Consider the following 16,693-nt stretch of genomic DNA (forward strand, 5'->3'; position numbering starts at 1 on the left):
CCCAAGGTTACCCGTGTGATTGACGTTCAGTCTCCTGCAGCGGAGCGCGCAGCAGTGTATCACTGATGCTCACGCTTTCCTCCAGAGACTGGGAAGAAATCTGGAAGCAAGGAAGAAAAGACTGGACGAAGAAGGATGCTTATTATTTAAACTCTTCCATGTTTTCCTGCTTTACTTGTCGGAGGAGATGAATGCAGGAGCCCTGGAAAAAGCCGGCTGAGGAAAAACAGAAGGAAGATTTGTTGGTGAGAGTTGGTTCTGTCTGCTTTGCCTTTTTTGTTGAACTGTTCACGGCAGTGCTATGACTTACTGGGACAGGCTATGACTGTTTTTCATTTTATGCATATGTGGGAGTGAAGAAAAGGTTCTCTGGTGTGTGGGTTTTGAAATCCTTTTTACAGTATTACTATTATAAAGGCTAAAAGAAAAGCTGTGAGCCAGACAAACTACATTTGATCCATATTTTAGGGGTTGATGTCAAGGCTTGTCAACTATCTGCATAAGAGGAGGAGGAGTATCAATTACATAATGCTTCATCTCCATCAGGGAGCTTAACATAAATATGCAACACTTGTGTGTCCTTTTTGATTCACTGCTGTATGGATGTCTCTGCTACAGTATGTGTCTGTAGTGTTATTTTGTATTTTTTTATTGTGCATGATACATTAGGACAGACCATATGAGGTGCTCATCTACCAAAGTCTGCATCAAGACTCCATTGGTGTCATCAGATTTTTTCTTAATTTGCACTGTAACGAATTGCACTAGTTCTGCATCTAATTTGAAGTGCACGTAGCATGCATGCTACCAGGCTTCCCTAAAACCGCAAGTGACCCCGGGTAAGACGACAGCTGCTTCCGCCATACCCTAAAGACTCAGTTTTGCACCATCAGGGACTTTCTGCTTAACTGCTTCTCCCAGTGGGAGTCCTATTCTCTACCATCTGAGGACACTCGACTTTGGGATCAGGTGTGCTAGTCCCACAAAGTCATTTCTTTGAGTCTTTATTGCGTAAGTCAAGATTGATCTTAGTGCTGCGTTTGTTAAGAACTTCATCAGGTACTTTACGGCTTTTCAGTCACTCTCAGAGTTGTGTGTTGAAGTCTCTGTAGAGCTACTGCCTGTCAGCAGAGGAGGAAACAACATATCTTCACAGATCTGTTTACTGCATATATCTGGGCTTCTTTTCTGCTTCAGTGAGCAGTGGCATAGAAGAGGGCTAAAGCGATCAAACTGTGAGTCATATTTGAGCCCACAACATTCCACATGTATGGTATTCATTTTCAGGAGGTATGTTAACGGAGCAGTTTTTTGATGACAGTGCCTGTTTTAACCATCAAAAGTTGTGTAAAACCGACAATAATAACTAATACATTGATAGACAAACAAAGCCAACCAAAATATGACACGGCTATTGATGTCACAAGTCAGGAAATAAAAAGAATAAATAATAAAAAGAAGTAAGAAGAAGACGCCACCGCCATCTGCTTTGTGGTGAAAAAAACCCAAATGTATTTTATTCAATAAGGCATGCGTTATGCTTTTCCCTACAATGTATTATAGATGATGATGATCATGGACTGACCTAATTCAAACACAAACACAAACCACTCTGATTTCCAGTCTTGTCAATGCTCTAACCAGAACCCTCTGTAAGGTTGGACAGTCAGCATTTGTGAAAGACATTTGTGTTTGTGAGCACGATACTTCCTGGCTCATGGTGGGGATGGTAGGGAGGTCATGAGCGCAATAATATCTTTATCCACAATGTCAACAAAATTCTCTGTTAGTTTTGTATAAATCCATGTTGTGCCCTTTATGATATTTATCTATTTGTAGCAGTACCATTGTCCATCAAATGATAAATAAATCTGAAGGCTGAAGGAAATTTAATTAAAAACATTTTAAAATGCATATAAAGCACATCAGTTATAGGAATGTTTGAAGGGTTTGGGGCCAGATTCCAAGTTCTTATCCATGTGGCTGGACGTCCACAGCTCCGTAGGAGGTCAATTTTGAAGGATGGGGAAAAAAAGATTTTCAGACAAAACTACAACAGTTACTACCAACTTATAGGGCTCTATTTTTGCAGTCAACACATCTGGTGCAGGGCACATATGCTAGTGGATTCTGATTTTTGTGCAAGGTCAAGGCTCATTGCGTGTTTGGCAATTTGGCAAAACAGTCTGCACCAAGCTGGGCGTCCTGGCAGTGACGATATGTCCTTGTGGCAGTTTTTGATATGGGTGATATGGGTGGCACTCGCCACACACCGACGGTGGCGCAACCCGCCCAATTTCGAATCTGCCGGGCTGCGCCGGTCTACGAAATTACCAACACTGGTCTGACCTGCCCCTGGCGCACAGTTGCGCCGCCTGTTACGAAAATAGGGCCCATATATACCATACAGTCATGCTACACTGCCTTTGTATTACCATGGTAACCACTGATCACCTACTTTCGAGGTCTATGATGATATTGGGCCAGTGCGGACATCTCCTTTTGCACTGTTCTAAAACAAAAGTGATCGGATGTTTATTTCAATATTTTGACAGTGAAGAGTTTTGCTAGTGCTCAGTTCATACGTTCAGTCATCCAGCTGTTTTGTATTATGACCGCAACTTTTTTGGCTAACAAATACATATGCTGTTCCTGATCTGTATTTACTGTAAATTGCACTTCAAGACTGCACAAGCCTGGGAGAAACATAAACAAAAATAAGCATGATTTCACTTTCTTCCACCAAGTTTGACAAAGGATATTTTTTTTTCCTGATGAGTGATGTTTTTACCTGCTGCATAAACTGGGGATGTTATGGAACAATCTAATAACCGCTTTGTCAAATTAGTGTGAAGTGTGAATAAATCTCAAGAAGACTCAAGCCTTATTTGTACTCATCAAATGTACAGTGTTGTGTATCTGCTTTTTTCGGAAATTAATATGGTGCAGGCTCTTAGTCTCAATCGCGTAGCAAAAGTTATGTTTCTCTAACTTGATGCTGCCAACATACCAACAATACTCAACAATAATTTTGGGGCAGAAACTGTTAAAAGTTTCAGCATATGTGACTCAGAGTAATTAGTGGAAGAACACACATTTAACCTACAGAAACTTAATGCTGCATGTAATATATTTTAAGATGAAGCAGGAAGCAGAACCATTGCCATTTCGTCTAATCTGTTGATTCATTTTGTTTTTTTTAATTTTGTATTATTTATTTTTAATTATTTTTTTTTGTAGGTGTTTCTTATGCTAGTACTATCTAGTCATCCAATCAAACCAAATGTACATTGACTCTGAATACTCCAGATTTAAATGCAATTTTGTGTGGGTCTGTGTATAGTTACTGTTTGGTTGCATCATTCTTGGTAGGATTACGAAATAGTGAGCAATCAGCAAGGATGTGAAGTGGGAGCAAACACCGGAAGACATAAAGAGCGACAACTGGAAACACTAGAGCCTGATATTTTTTTCTGGGTTTAAAATATTGTTTCTGGCTCATCAGTACGTCACCGATAGTAAGGATGCAGATTAGCATCTCGAACCGTTACTCTTCGGTAACCCATGCCATATGAATGGCAACCATTTTTTTAGCCACCATTTTCGGTTTGGTCATTTACTGGTACATACGTTGTGACATAATTTGGAAGTTCGAAAAAAATATAATGCTTCGAGCTTTGCAAATAATAAATCCGTAAAGTACATAATTCATGCACTACTGCCTTTATGTGAGCATAAGCAGTGAAAATTTAGTGTGATGAATTTTAGAGTTTGCTTATATTTTCCTAACTCAGCCTGTGCCTGAGAGAGGATGAGCTTTCTTTCTTTTTCAACTTCATGAGCAGATCACAATATGTTGCCAATTATTGGCTGCTTGGTACTGTGGACCATGTTGTCATGCCAGTTGCATAAATCAGAATATCAAAATATACCCAGCTGTGTTGGTTGAGTAATTTCCTAATGTTCCCCCCCCCCACCCCCACCCCCTTAAAATGTGTGGTAGTGCTCTATAAAGTGGACCACTTTTGAGAACCAGTTGTTTGGAAGCTTAGTTTTCTTGGCTTATTTGTGTGTTTTTACTTTTTTTTTTTTTTTGTGGGGGCGACTCACTCCCTCTGAGGATGCACGGTTGATGTATAGACCCAGAAGAATGTGAGTGATGAAAAAGAATAAAACGTGTTTGTGGAAGTGACAGGGAAGGTCACCGAGTTGGGTTTAAAGTTAATTTACAATATTCTTAAATACTGTCATTTCAATGATGTTGGCCAGTTTTACTTTACCAAATACAAAAGGAAAACATATGTTATAAGTTGTTCATACTGTAGGTTTGAGTTGCATTGTCGCAGTTGGGTACCATAACGCACTGTGAGTTAAAGTCCATGTAAAGTGAAAAAAAAACTACTTACTGGCAACCCAGTAAGTTACTGTCAACTTGAAGTTAGTGTATAAAATAGCTTAAAAAAGTGGGGGGTGAATAGTCTCAATTGGATTCTGGAGTCATGCACCACTTGATATATCATACTCATACACCAGCTGTGAATCATTATTTGCTCAATACTAGATTACCTTAAATGAATCAGGTGACACTTTGCGAAAGCAGCAATTGGCTCCTGTCTTTTGACCTCTACAATGAGCTTCCTCCAATGGAAACATACTGCTACTACCAAATCCACATGTACAGTGTATAATAGAAGCATATACAACAATGCTTTTCTGCAATGGTGCCACATTGTTAGTGTTCAGTATTTCTACACAATAAATTTTTATGATAATTCTCTTTATTGTATTAACATATTTTGGTTGACGTCACACACTATAAACAGATAATTACTATATTACTTTTTTCAAATTGTTTTTATTCATTGTGGTGCTGATGCGTCACACGAGGAAAACTGGAGCTCTTTTGGCTTACAGAAGAACTTGGCCAAATTGAGCAATCACAAAGAAGTTCGTACTTGTATCTAACGCAATTGATAGGTCACCACGTAACGCTTAGCTTAGCTTCACTTAGCATCCAGCTGAAGTGACCGGGATGTCACTCTATCACACACAATCCACAGTCAGGGTTTCATGAAAACAAAGTGTGACATAAATTTAATGTGAGAGTTAAATAAGACGCATACTCAGTGAACTACGGGTAACATAAACACACCTTTTTCATGTTAAATTAATCCCGATTGTTCATGAAGGTTAAAGATTAACATCTCCATTACAGTAACTGTTCAACATTTCATGATGCATGGAGCCACGTGCCTTCTGTTACAAAATAAAGTAACTCTCTGTGTGACGTTAATCAAAATCCCATGATGCCCCAGAAACTGTACTCAATTACTATATAATCACTTAAAAGTGTATGATATGTACAGTAGTAAATAACTGTAGAATTTTATATATATTTTATGTATATTATCCATCCATCCATCCATTCTCTACCGCTTATCCGGGTCAGGTCGCGGGGGCAGTAGCTTCAGCAGGGATGCCCAGACTTCCCTCTCCCCAGCCACTTCATCCAGCTCTTCCGGGGGGATCCCGAGGCGTTCCCAGGCCAGCCGAAGGATGTAGTCTCTCCAGCGTGTCCTGGGTCGTCCCCGGGGTCTCCTCCCGGTGGGACATGCCCGGAACACCTCACCAGGGAGGCGTCCGGTAGGCATCCGAATCAGATGCCCCAGCCACCTCATCTGGCTCCTCTCAATGCGGAGGAGCAGCGGCTCTACTCTGAGATCCTCCCGGATGACCGAGCTTCTCACCCTATCTCTAAGGGAGAGCCCGGACACCCTGCGGAGGAAACTCATTTTGGCCGCTTGTATCCGGGATCTTGTTCTTTCGGTCACGACCCACAGCTCATGACCATAGGTGAGGGTAGGAACGAAGATCGACCGGTAAATTGAGAGCTTCGCCTTTCGGCTTAGCTCTTTCTTTACCACAACGGACCGATACAAAGTCCGCATCACTGCAGACGCTGCACCGATCCGCCTGTCGATCTCCCGTTCCATTCTTCCCTCACTCGTGAACAAGACCCCAAGATACTTGAATTCCTCCACTTGGGGCAGGATCTCATCCCCGACCTGGAGATGGCATGCCACCCTTTCCCGACTGAGGACCATGGTCTCAGATTTGGAGGTGCTGATTCTCATCCCAGCCGCTTCACACTCGGCTGCGAACTGCTCCAATGAGAGTTGGAGGTCACGGCTTGATGAAGCCAACAGAACCACATCATCTGCAAAAAGCAGAGATGCAATACTGAGGCCACCAAACCGGACCCCCTCTACGCCTCGGCTGCGCCTAGAAATTCTGTCCATAAAGGTTATGAACAGAATCGGCGACAAAGGGCAGCCTTGGCGGAGTCCAACCCTCACCGGGAACGAGTCCGACTTACTGCCGGATATGCGGACCAAACTCTGACTCCGGTCGTACAGGGACCGAACAGCCCGTATCAGGGGGTTCGGTACCCCATACTCCCGAAGCACTCTCCACAGGACTCCCCGAGGGACACAGTCGAACGCCTTCTCCAAGTCCACAAAACACATGTAGACTGGTTGGGCGAACTCCCATGCACCCTCGAGGACCCTGCCGAGGGTGTAGAGCTGGTCCACTGTTCCACGGCCAGGACGAAAACCACACTGCTCCTCCTGAATCTGAGATTCGACTTCCCGACGGACCCTCTTCTCCAGCACCCCTGAATAGACCTTACCTGAGCAGTGTGATCCCCCTGTAGTTGGAACAAACCCTCCGGTCCCCCTTCTTAAAAAGGGGGACCACCACCCCAGTCTGCCAATCCAGAGGCACTGTCCCCGATGTCCACGCGATGTTGCAGAGGCGTGTCAACCAGGACAGCCCCACAACATCCAGAGCCTTTAGGAACTCCGGGCGAATCTCATCCACCCCCGGGGCCCTGCCACCGAGGAGCTTTTTAACTACCTCGGTGACCTCAAACCCAGAGATAGGAGAGCCCGCCTCAGAGAACCCACACTCTGCTTCCCCATGGGAAGGCGTGTCGGTGGAATTGAGGAGGTCTTCGAAGTATTCTCCCCACCGACTCACAACGAAGAGAGTCCAACCCCTTTCGAGAGGACTGGTACCAGAGCCCAAGGTGTGTGTGGAGGCGAGTCCGACTATATCGAGTCGGAACTTCTCGACCTCACACACCAGCTCGGGCTCCTTCCCTGCCAGAGAGGTGACATTCCACGTCCCTAGAGCCAGCTTCTGTAGCCGGGGATCGGATCGCCAAGGTCCCCGCCTTCGGCCACCGCCCAGCTCACACTGCACCCGACCCCTATGGCCCCTCCCACAGGTGGTGAGCCCATGGGAAGGGGGACCCACGTTACCCTTTCGGGCTGTGCCCGGCCGGGCCCCATGGGTGCAGGCCCGGCCACCAGGCGCTCGCCTTCGAGCCCCACCACCAGGCCTGGCTCCAGTGGGGGGCCCCGGTGGCCCGCGTCCGGGCAAGGGAAAACGAAGTCCATTGTTTGTCGTCATCATTAGGGGTCTTTGAGCTGTGCTTTTTCTGGTCCCTCACCTAGGACCTGTTTGTCATGGGTGACCCTGCCAGGGGCATAAAGCCCCAGACAACTTAGCTCCTAGGATCACTGGGACACACAAACCCCTCCACCACGACAAGGTGACAGCTCAAGGAGGGGATGTATATTATAAATACAGTATATTTAAAATATCATCGATTATATACAGTAAAATGAGGCTTGATAAAGGTAACCAATAAAGCTATATTCTCTGTTTTCAAATGCTGTGGGTGTGTCCGCTGTGTCACATTTTATAACTTATACCACTCAATACCAACACACTAGTTATCATTACCGTTCCTCATTTTTGCTGCATTTAACCAGAGCACACTGTTTATGCTGTTGGGTGGGAGTTAGCTGACGTTCCATTTTTGGTATTTTTAGTACTCACTACAGTGGGCTGGTTTACGCCAGACAAAAGGCATACAATCAATGTGTATTTAGAGGTGCGTGCTGCATTAAAATTACCGGTAGTTCTCCTAGTAGTGTTACAATATGTTTGTTTTATAAATCCAATACATAGTTCTTTTGTTGTGGCTCAACATTTTGAATAACCTTTATCAAATTTGATGGTTTAGTCACAGACATTCCCAAAAACTGTTATGCTTCTCTTTCATAAATGTGGGAATGAAATTGTGTTAAAATGTGCAAAGCACTGAAATTTATTTTGCCTGGCTGGGAGCTCAGGAACACTAAACGTTTGATCCTAGAATCGCCCCTGGTTTCATAGATGTTCCGGCACTTTTTAAAGGTATGTTTTCCACATACAATAACATATGAACTTCGTTAACATGATGTTATATGAATATATTTCTTTGTCTGTCCAAACACCCCACCTGTTACAATCAGCCACAGAGACAGGAGCATGAGCAGAGAAGTGGCATACTTTAATATAAAGCGGCTGAAAGAAGTATTTAACACGTCACCATTTTTCTCACTAAATATATTTCCAAATGTGTTATAGGTATGAAAATTTCACCGGATGTTGGGAACAACCCAAGTAATCCAGATTTACAAAGAAAGTAGAACAAATAAGCTCAGAAATTAAGTTATAATAATGTGAAATGACACAGGGAAAAAGTATTGAACACATAAAGAAAGAGAGGTGCAAAAAAGCATGGAAAGCCAAGACAACACCTAAAATCTGTCAATAAGAGCAATCTAGCCCCTTGTCAGTACAAATGAATATCATTTGGTTCAGTCCTAATTGATGGCCTACAAAAAGGTCTCATTGCCAAGGTGTGAGTCAAGACACAGCTCATGATGGGTAAGAGCAGAGAGCTGTCTCAAGGTCATTGCAAACTAATTGTTGCAAAAAATAATGATGGCATTGGTTACAGGAGCATATCTAAGCTTCTGAACGTTCCAGTGAGCATGGTTGGGGCCATAATACGTAAGTGGAAAGCACATTTATACCACCATAAGTTTGCCTCAATCAGGTGCTTCTTGCAAGATTTCTGACAGAGGAGTGGAAAGAATAATCAGAAGAGTTGTCCAAGAGCCAATGAACACCTGTGGAAAGCTTAAAAAAGACATTAAATTAATAGGTACTGTTGTCCCAAGGAAAACAGTGAGTAATGCACTCTGCCGCCATGGCCTGTATGCACGCTTACCACGCAAGACCCCATTGCTGAAAAAAATTGCTGCATGTCAAAGCTCGTTTAAAGTTTGCTGAACAACATTTGGACAAGCCAGTTAAATACTGGGAGAATGTAGTCTGGTCAGATGAGAGCAGATGAGATGTTGGCTTGCTCCCAACATCTGGTGATTGCACCTTTGGAAATATATTTAGTGGGAAAAATGGTGAGGTTTTAAATACTTATTTCAGCAGTTGTATAATATAGTTTGTAAAAGATGTACTGATTTATTAGCCTGGCTGCTCAGTGTGCATAATATATGATTAAAGTGTCAAAAACAGTAAAAATAAAATGGAATTTAAAGTGCAAAATAATGCTTGGTTTAGTTTTAATGTAAAGAAACTCACTTACAGTATCTTCTTGTGCACTTCCCCACAGCGTCTGCAGCAGCAGAATCAAGGGGGATTAAATTTTTTATTATTTTGAAATTTAATTATACAGCAGGTAACTGTTTTTCAACCTTTTTATACAGGATGTCTTTCAAAGTTCATTGAAGGAGGGTATTTTTGTTTTGACTTAGTTTTATTACAATGTTTAACTTGGAAATTGTATAACAGTTAAGAATGTCAATGTAACTTTAAATATTTTCAGTGTAGTTAATTGAGGTTTCATTAAGGTAACAGTTTGATTCTGGAATGGATGAATTGCCATTATTTCCAGCAGAAATATCAAGGTTAAAAATATTGGAGATCTAACACCATCCTAAATGGAATCAAAAGAAAGTATTTAATACTACACCTGAATGCAGTGTAGGGACCGAGCCTCAACGCAAAAAGCAAAAATCCGCGAGTAATTGACGCCCGTACCGCCCCCCCCCCCCCCCCCCCCAACTACCCCCAAAAGGTTTATTATTGCCTACAGATGTCACAAGATTATGACAAAGCACTACTTCTGTTGAAATTAGGGCTCCTCAATTCACTTCAACATAGTTCCTTGGCACCAAGATGCCACAAGATGGTGGCAAAGCACTACCTCTGTTAAAATTAGGGCTCCTCAATTCAGTTCAATATAGTTCCTTGGCACCAAGATGGCGGCAAAGCACTACTTCTGTTAAATTTAGGGCTCCTCAATTCACTTCAACGTAGTTCCGTGGCACCTGGATGCCACAAGTTGGTGCCAAAATAGTACTTTTATTTTATTGCTTTGGCCTGAGCCCAAAACCAGCAAATAGTTGAGTTTTTCGGCAAGGAAAGGCAGGTTGAGGGGGAATCAGCGAACATATTTGAGGGGTTCAATTAACTTGGTTTTGGTAAGTTGTCTGATTGAACTATTTTCTTATTCTGTTTTCCCGCTACAGAATTTCTTGCATCTGCCTGTGCAGCTTGTATGTTTCCATAGCACAGAGAGATTCATCCCACACAGTTTCTCCTCTGTTACAGATTCTCTTTCTCTTTGACTCTAGTCAGTCATGATGTTCCTCTTCTTCTTGTTTTCTTTCATGCCCATTGGAGTGTCTGGCATTGTGTGCCATTGCTGTCTTTTAGTCGTTTCTATAGCTCATGGTCATGATAAATGTTCAAATGTGTGATTCTTGCATTAGTTGATACTTGATTATGAATATGCAGATATGTTCTGTTCTACAAGACAACTCTGATCACACACTGTCCACCCACACACAGGATGCCTGTGGACATGCACACACACGCACACACACACTGATAGGGATCCACAGGAGCGAGCACCCTCTGACTGGCTCTTCAGACCTTTAAAGTTGTTGATGATTTTCACACTGTGTATGATGTCCGCTTTGGTTCTATGAAGTGTTGATAATGTGACTTGATAATGATACTTTAATGTTACTTTCTAACAGAGCAGCTCTGTTGATATAAATTTGCACTTTCATTTGCCTAAATAAAGCCTATATACTGACAAACCTTTTAACATTTTGGTTCCACTAGTCAGCTATATGAGCTAATAACTCTCTGAAAATGTTTTTGTACAACCCCAATTCCAATGAAGTTAGGACATAGTGTTAAACATAAATAAAAAGAGAATACAATGATTTGCAAATCATGTTTGACCTATATTTAATTGAATACACTACAAAGACAATATATTTAATGATTCAAACTGATAAACCTTATTGGTTTTAGCCAATTATCATGAATTTAGAATTTTATGGCTGCAACACATTCCAAAAAAGCTGGGACAGGGTCATGTTTACCACTGTGTTACATCACCTTTTCATTTAACAACATTCAATAAACGTTTGGGAACTGAGGACACTAATTGTTGAAGCTTTGTAGGTGCAATTCTTTCCCATTCTTGCTTGATGAGCAAGAGCCCATGCGGTGATATTCTTTACACATTGATGTCGGTTTTTGATGCACTGCCACCTGAGGGAACGAAGGTCACGGGCATTCAATGTTGGTTTTCGGCCTTGCCGCTTACATGCAGTGATTTCTCCAGACTCTCTGAACTTTTTGATGACGATATGGACCGTAGATGATGAAATCCCTAAATTCCTTGCAATTGTACGTTGAGGAACATTGTCCTTAAACTGTTCGACTATTTTCTCACGCACTATGAACCTCGCCCCATCTTTGCTTGTGAAGGACTGAGCAATTCAGGGAAACTCCTTTTATACCCAACCATGGCACCCACCTGTTCCCAATTAGCCTGTTCACCTGTGGGATGTTCCAAACAGTTGTTTGATGAGACTTTCTCAGTCTTTTTTGCCACCTGTCCCAGCTTTTTTTGGAACGTGATACAACCATAAAATTCTAAGTTCATGATTATTTGCTAAAACAATCAAGTTTATCAGTTTGAATATTAAATATCTTGTCTTTGTAGTGTATTCAATTAAATATGGGTTGAACATGATTTGCAAATCATTTAACACAACACCCCAACTTCATTGGAATTGGGGTTGTATTACCACATAAATGTCTGTATTTCCTTTAGATAGGTTTCTGCCAGTGAATCCATAAAGCAGCGCAAACCTTTATTAATTGACTGAAAGAGAAAGTTCTTGACAATAGACTTTTATATAGCATTAAAATAAAACAAAAAAAGGAAGGGAGCTGTTTAAATTTTATCATGTCACCCCCAATTCACATCTTCATGGTAATATCCAATATACAATATGCAAGAAATAATACTGTCTTTAAACATCATTTGTGTATTTTTGTGAACAATTCAGACTGTAAATGTGTTCCATATTTAAAACCGCTGTAAATGTAACTTTGCTTATGGTTACGACAGCCACAGCTACACACAAGGTTGGGACGGTATCAACACATTATCAGTTCACTTTGATGATTATCATTCATAAGACTTGTTAGTGCATTTCTCCTTCCCACTCCTCTCCTCTCTGTGCTAATTAGTTTCCACGGTAACAGAATATTGCTGTGCTGATTGGACAGGCTGCCCACTCAGCCTGCATCGCTACGAAACTCATGCATAACCCCACACAAATAGGTATTTACACACACACACACACACACACACACACACACATGTAGAGAGAGAGCGCGAGAGAGAGAGAAATTTGTTACTGTTGTACTCATTCACGCAGGGCCACATTCACCAGTTTGTCGCTTCATTCTGTCTTCTCTTGTTGTTTATAGGAATATTGGTACATTCTGTGATTTTTGTATATTCCTCTTACTGGTTATAAGAGAGTGCACACTACACAAAAACTCACTCACCAGCCCACTCAGGGCAGTGCAGAGACAAAGACAGAAAAAGAAATACCAAAGTAGGTTAGAGCAAAGCATTCTGGGAACACAGGATACCCCCTGGGCTTCTGCAAGACACACTCTTCTTTCTTCTTTACATTGCTTCAAGATTTCACTCTTTCACCTTCTTCCCTTACATTTCCCCATACATTGCACAATTTCATGATTTTATCACTACCTTGTTGTGATGTAACACATGCGTGCTCCAAGAGAAAATGAGAAAATCAAGTAATCCCTCTTCCAGATTCCGCATATGTCCTAAATCATTATCTGATGCTCTACTGAAACTTGATGGAATGTTTTCTCCCTTCTCTTGGCATGAAGAGATGTTCTCACGACTCTGCCACTATGTGGTGTCGGTATCTCCTTAACAGGCCACGACATAAAATCCACATTCACCCACTATTGAATGAGCTCCACTTAAAGAGTTATATTGAAATGACTTCTGACATAATAGGAATAAAATACCATTAAATTTCCTTTAATAGGAATTTTAAGGTTATCCTGGAGAAAGCTCAGGACCAAAAGACAAAAACGATTCTATGTTTACAAAACGGATGGATTTGATGTCACCAAATGCGAGCTCAGATATTTTTTTAATAGTAATTATAATTGATACTGTAATACAGTACAGTACATTGTAATACAGTGTTAATGTCCCTGATCGTTATAAATTTTCACCCTGAGAACCACAGCAAAGCTCCTTCTCCTGTTGCAGTTATTCTAGGTGTGTGTATTTTATAATATGCAATCCGCTCTTTATATTCTTTTTGGTAGTATAATACTTTTCCTTTTGCTACTGTCGCAAGCTAATAACTAGAAAGGACCACCATCGAGTATTTCACTACCCCGGGCGAGGGCTCGTCACGTGGCTGTTACCCTTCCTCCTCCCTCCCTCCTTGCAGTGTCCTCGTCTCTTGGCCCCTTTCCTCTCCAGCTATAGGCGCATGCTGATGATGGGCTGTATACATTGTTTTCCTCTTGCTTTACCTCCCACCACCCCACTAACATGAAAAGAAAAGTGGCTTGTTGGGCATGTGGGCCATTCATTTGTGAATAAGTGTGTGTGTTTTTTTATATATTCTGTTTTATTGTGTACAACTGTGTGAGCGTGTGTGTGTGTGTGTGTGTGTGCATGTACATTTGTGTGTTTGAGCGTGCGCGAATGCTGGGTCTTTTCTCTGTGTGACCGTCCCAGAAAGACAGACCTCAGGGACGTATGTTCCATTTTTAATTCCTTTATTAATTCACCCCTCACTGCCACAATGCTATGATGGATTGGATGAAGAGAGCAGGAGTGAGACAGATGAATGTAGAAAGAGACTGAAGTGAACAGTTTTTAAACAAGCCTCAATAACGCATTTTTGTATTACCGTCATGTTACGTGGTGTTTTAAAGAACAAAAAAAAAGTTCTGTTTAGCTGGAGATTTTATGATTGGGGATCTGGACAACAGTAACAGAATAAAATAACAGGTCATATGTTGATGAATTACTTCACAAGGTCACTTTGTTCAAATTGGTATTGTTATTCATGTAATATCAGTTCATATTGATTATAACATACAGTATGTAAAATGTCAGCCATCATACAGGTGCATTTCAATCAATTCCAATTTTGTTGAACGGAATTTATTTTTTTAGTTCAATTCCAAAAAGTTAAACTTACAATATATATCATATGCATTCTCTACACACAAAGTGTAATATCTCATGATTTCTGTTGCAATTATAATTTACAGCTAAGAAAATCCCACAGTTCACCATCTCAAGAAATTGCAAGACATAAGGAACAATCAAAATGACTTTATTTAGGTAAGACTTATTTTTCTGATAGATTCTGTTCATGGAATCTGTATATTATGAAAAGCAACAATACAGTGTAATGGACATTTTGAAATGAGAAAGTCATTAGCCCAATGGCATACCGGTAACTGCCTATAAATCATTTTATAACAGTTCTGGAAAACAGAGTCCAGAGAAGAAGATTCCAGTCGCTTTGATTCAACCTTTGCAAGTTACCATGACCTGGATGTCTGAAAATCAACACAAACATAAAGAAAAAACAACATTTTTAGCAAACACATTACTATTTTTTGAGATTGAGATTCTGACAGTAAGTTAATAATGACTTCCAGTAAATAGCAATTATGCTATTAGGCTAACGAAATATGGCACTGTACAGTAATATTATTGGCCTTTAACAAGACAATGATGACAATGACAGCACAGTGTCACTGATGGAGTGGTGCACTTGCCTGACTTAAGGGCAGGCAGTGCGTGTTCATTTCCCATTGTGTGACAGTGTGGATGTGAGTGTGAATGGCAGTCTGTCTCTATGTGTGCTGTATTTGACTGGCAACCAGTCCAGGGTGGAGTCTGCCTTCAGCCCAAAGTCAGCTTGGACGAGCCCCCCCCGTTTGGATAAGAAATTCTGGTTTACAATCTCTGCTCTAGTTTATCCAGATGGTGTTTAATGGAGCTGGAGGTACATTAGTCTTAAATTACTTGCAAAAAGAAAATTTAGGCTGGGACCAACATGTTATGTGATGCCCTCACTTTGCCATGACATGAGTCATAAAGAAAATGGCTTTTTAGGCTGCAAAGTGATGGGACCTCAAAATGTTTTTCTTTTTACACAGGACACCTGTATGACTTCAGCAGGAGCGATCTGCAAGACGACTACTGCTAATAGGAAACTCATTCAGAGACCAAGTTGCATTCAACATGTACACAAGAACTTGGTACCCATAAGCCCTCGCCAGGGGCCAGAGGGTGGAGTCATAAGGAGGTAGAGATGAATCTGACCAACCACAGGCCGTCACCTGGCGATATAGGCTCCAACCATCACTGATCTCCAGGCTGACAGCTATCACAACCACAACGCCTACACCAGAACCTCATTGGCCAACAGTGCAGGTAGGAGATGACAGAAAGATTATACAGTAGATTTCTGCGAAGGCGATGGAAGAGCAGCCATTCTTGCTGATGTGTTTGGATTTTATGGCTGTACAAAGCAAATAGTGACATTTTGCCAGTCCAAAGACCTGCTGATGTGGTATTGTGTTTAATGGTAATTCATCCACAGTAGTTGCAATAGTTGAAGTGGTTGCAGTTGACCAGATTCATTATTGAATGGTTCATGTAAACGCATCTGCAGTATGTGGCATCAGGCATTTGGGGAGGTGTCATAGCAGGAAAACTAGAGCACTTTCTTTTACTATTGGGGTGTTTGACCCTACATGCAGACAGTTGAGTGTCACATTCTCATTGTGTAGGTTTATTTTCTCCATGTCCTTCCTCTCTCGCTTTCATTTCCTGCTGTTGCTATGGTAACTGTCTCCAATCACGCATGTTCGCTGAGTCATGAAAAGGAAGACCCTTTCCAACTGGAAAGATCCAATCTGTATCACTAGGTGGCATCTCGGGGCCATTTACCAAAGAGCACAGAACGTATTGTTCCTGCTATCCCCATTGTTCAAGTTTCTACCAGCAGGTTTTATTTACAACATTTTCCATTTATACTGCGGGCTGGCTCTTTAAAAATAACTACTTTTATGAGTGGAGTTTTCTGTAATGAGTTTTTTTTTTCCTCATGAGAAGACCGAAGCTGCAGAGAATAGTTCATGGTAGATGAAGCACTTGCAAATGATTCTTTGTGACTGCACCTTCAGTCTGTGCTGCTTAATGGCTTATGTACGGAAGAAAAAAACATGAGTGAGTCACTCCTGGGACCACATTTAAAGAACATCCAAATTAGAAAATCCTGTCTTAATCCCACTTTGAGCAAGCAATTTAGAATTGTCCCAGACCTGAGTACTGTTGGTGAATGCAATCAATGTTGTCAATTGTGCTGGAAAA

The 16,693-nt window shown here is 41.5% G+C and overlaps 1 protein-coding gene across 1 annotated transcript in view; it reads left to right on the forward strand.

Annotated features, from left to right (window-relative positions):
• lrrc7 (leucine rich repeat containing 7) overlaps positions 1-16,693 on the forward strand; it is a 126,246-nt gene continuing 109,553 nt past the window's right edge. The window contains exons 1-2 of the mRNA XM_061779497.1: positions 1-245; positions 15,475-15,751. The gene's annotated coding sequence lies outside the window, so the exon portion shown is untranslated. The remainder of the gene's footprint in view (positions 246-15,474; positions 15,752-16,693) is intronic.

Source organism: Phyllopteryx taeniolatus, chromosome 7 (assembly GCF_024500385.1).
Source record: "Phyllopteryx taeniolatus isolate TA_2022b chromosome 7, UOR_Ptae_1.2, whole genome shotgun sequence".
NCBI lineage: Eukaryota > Metazoa > Chordata > Actinopteri > Syngnathiformes > Syngnathidae > Phyllopteryx > Phyllopteryx taeniolatus.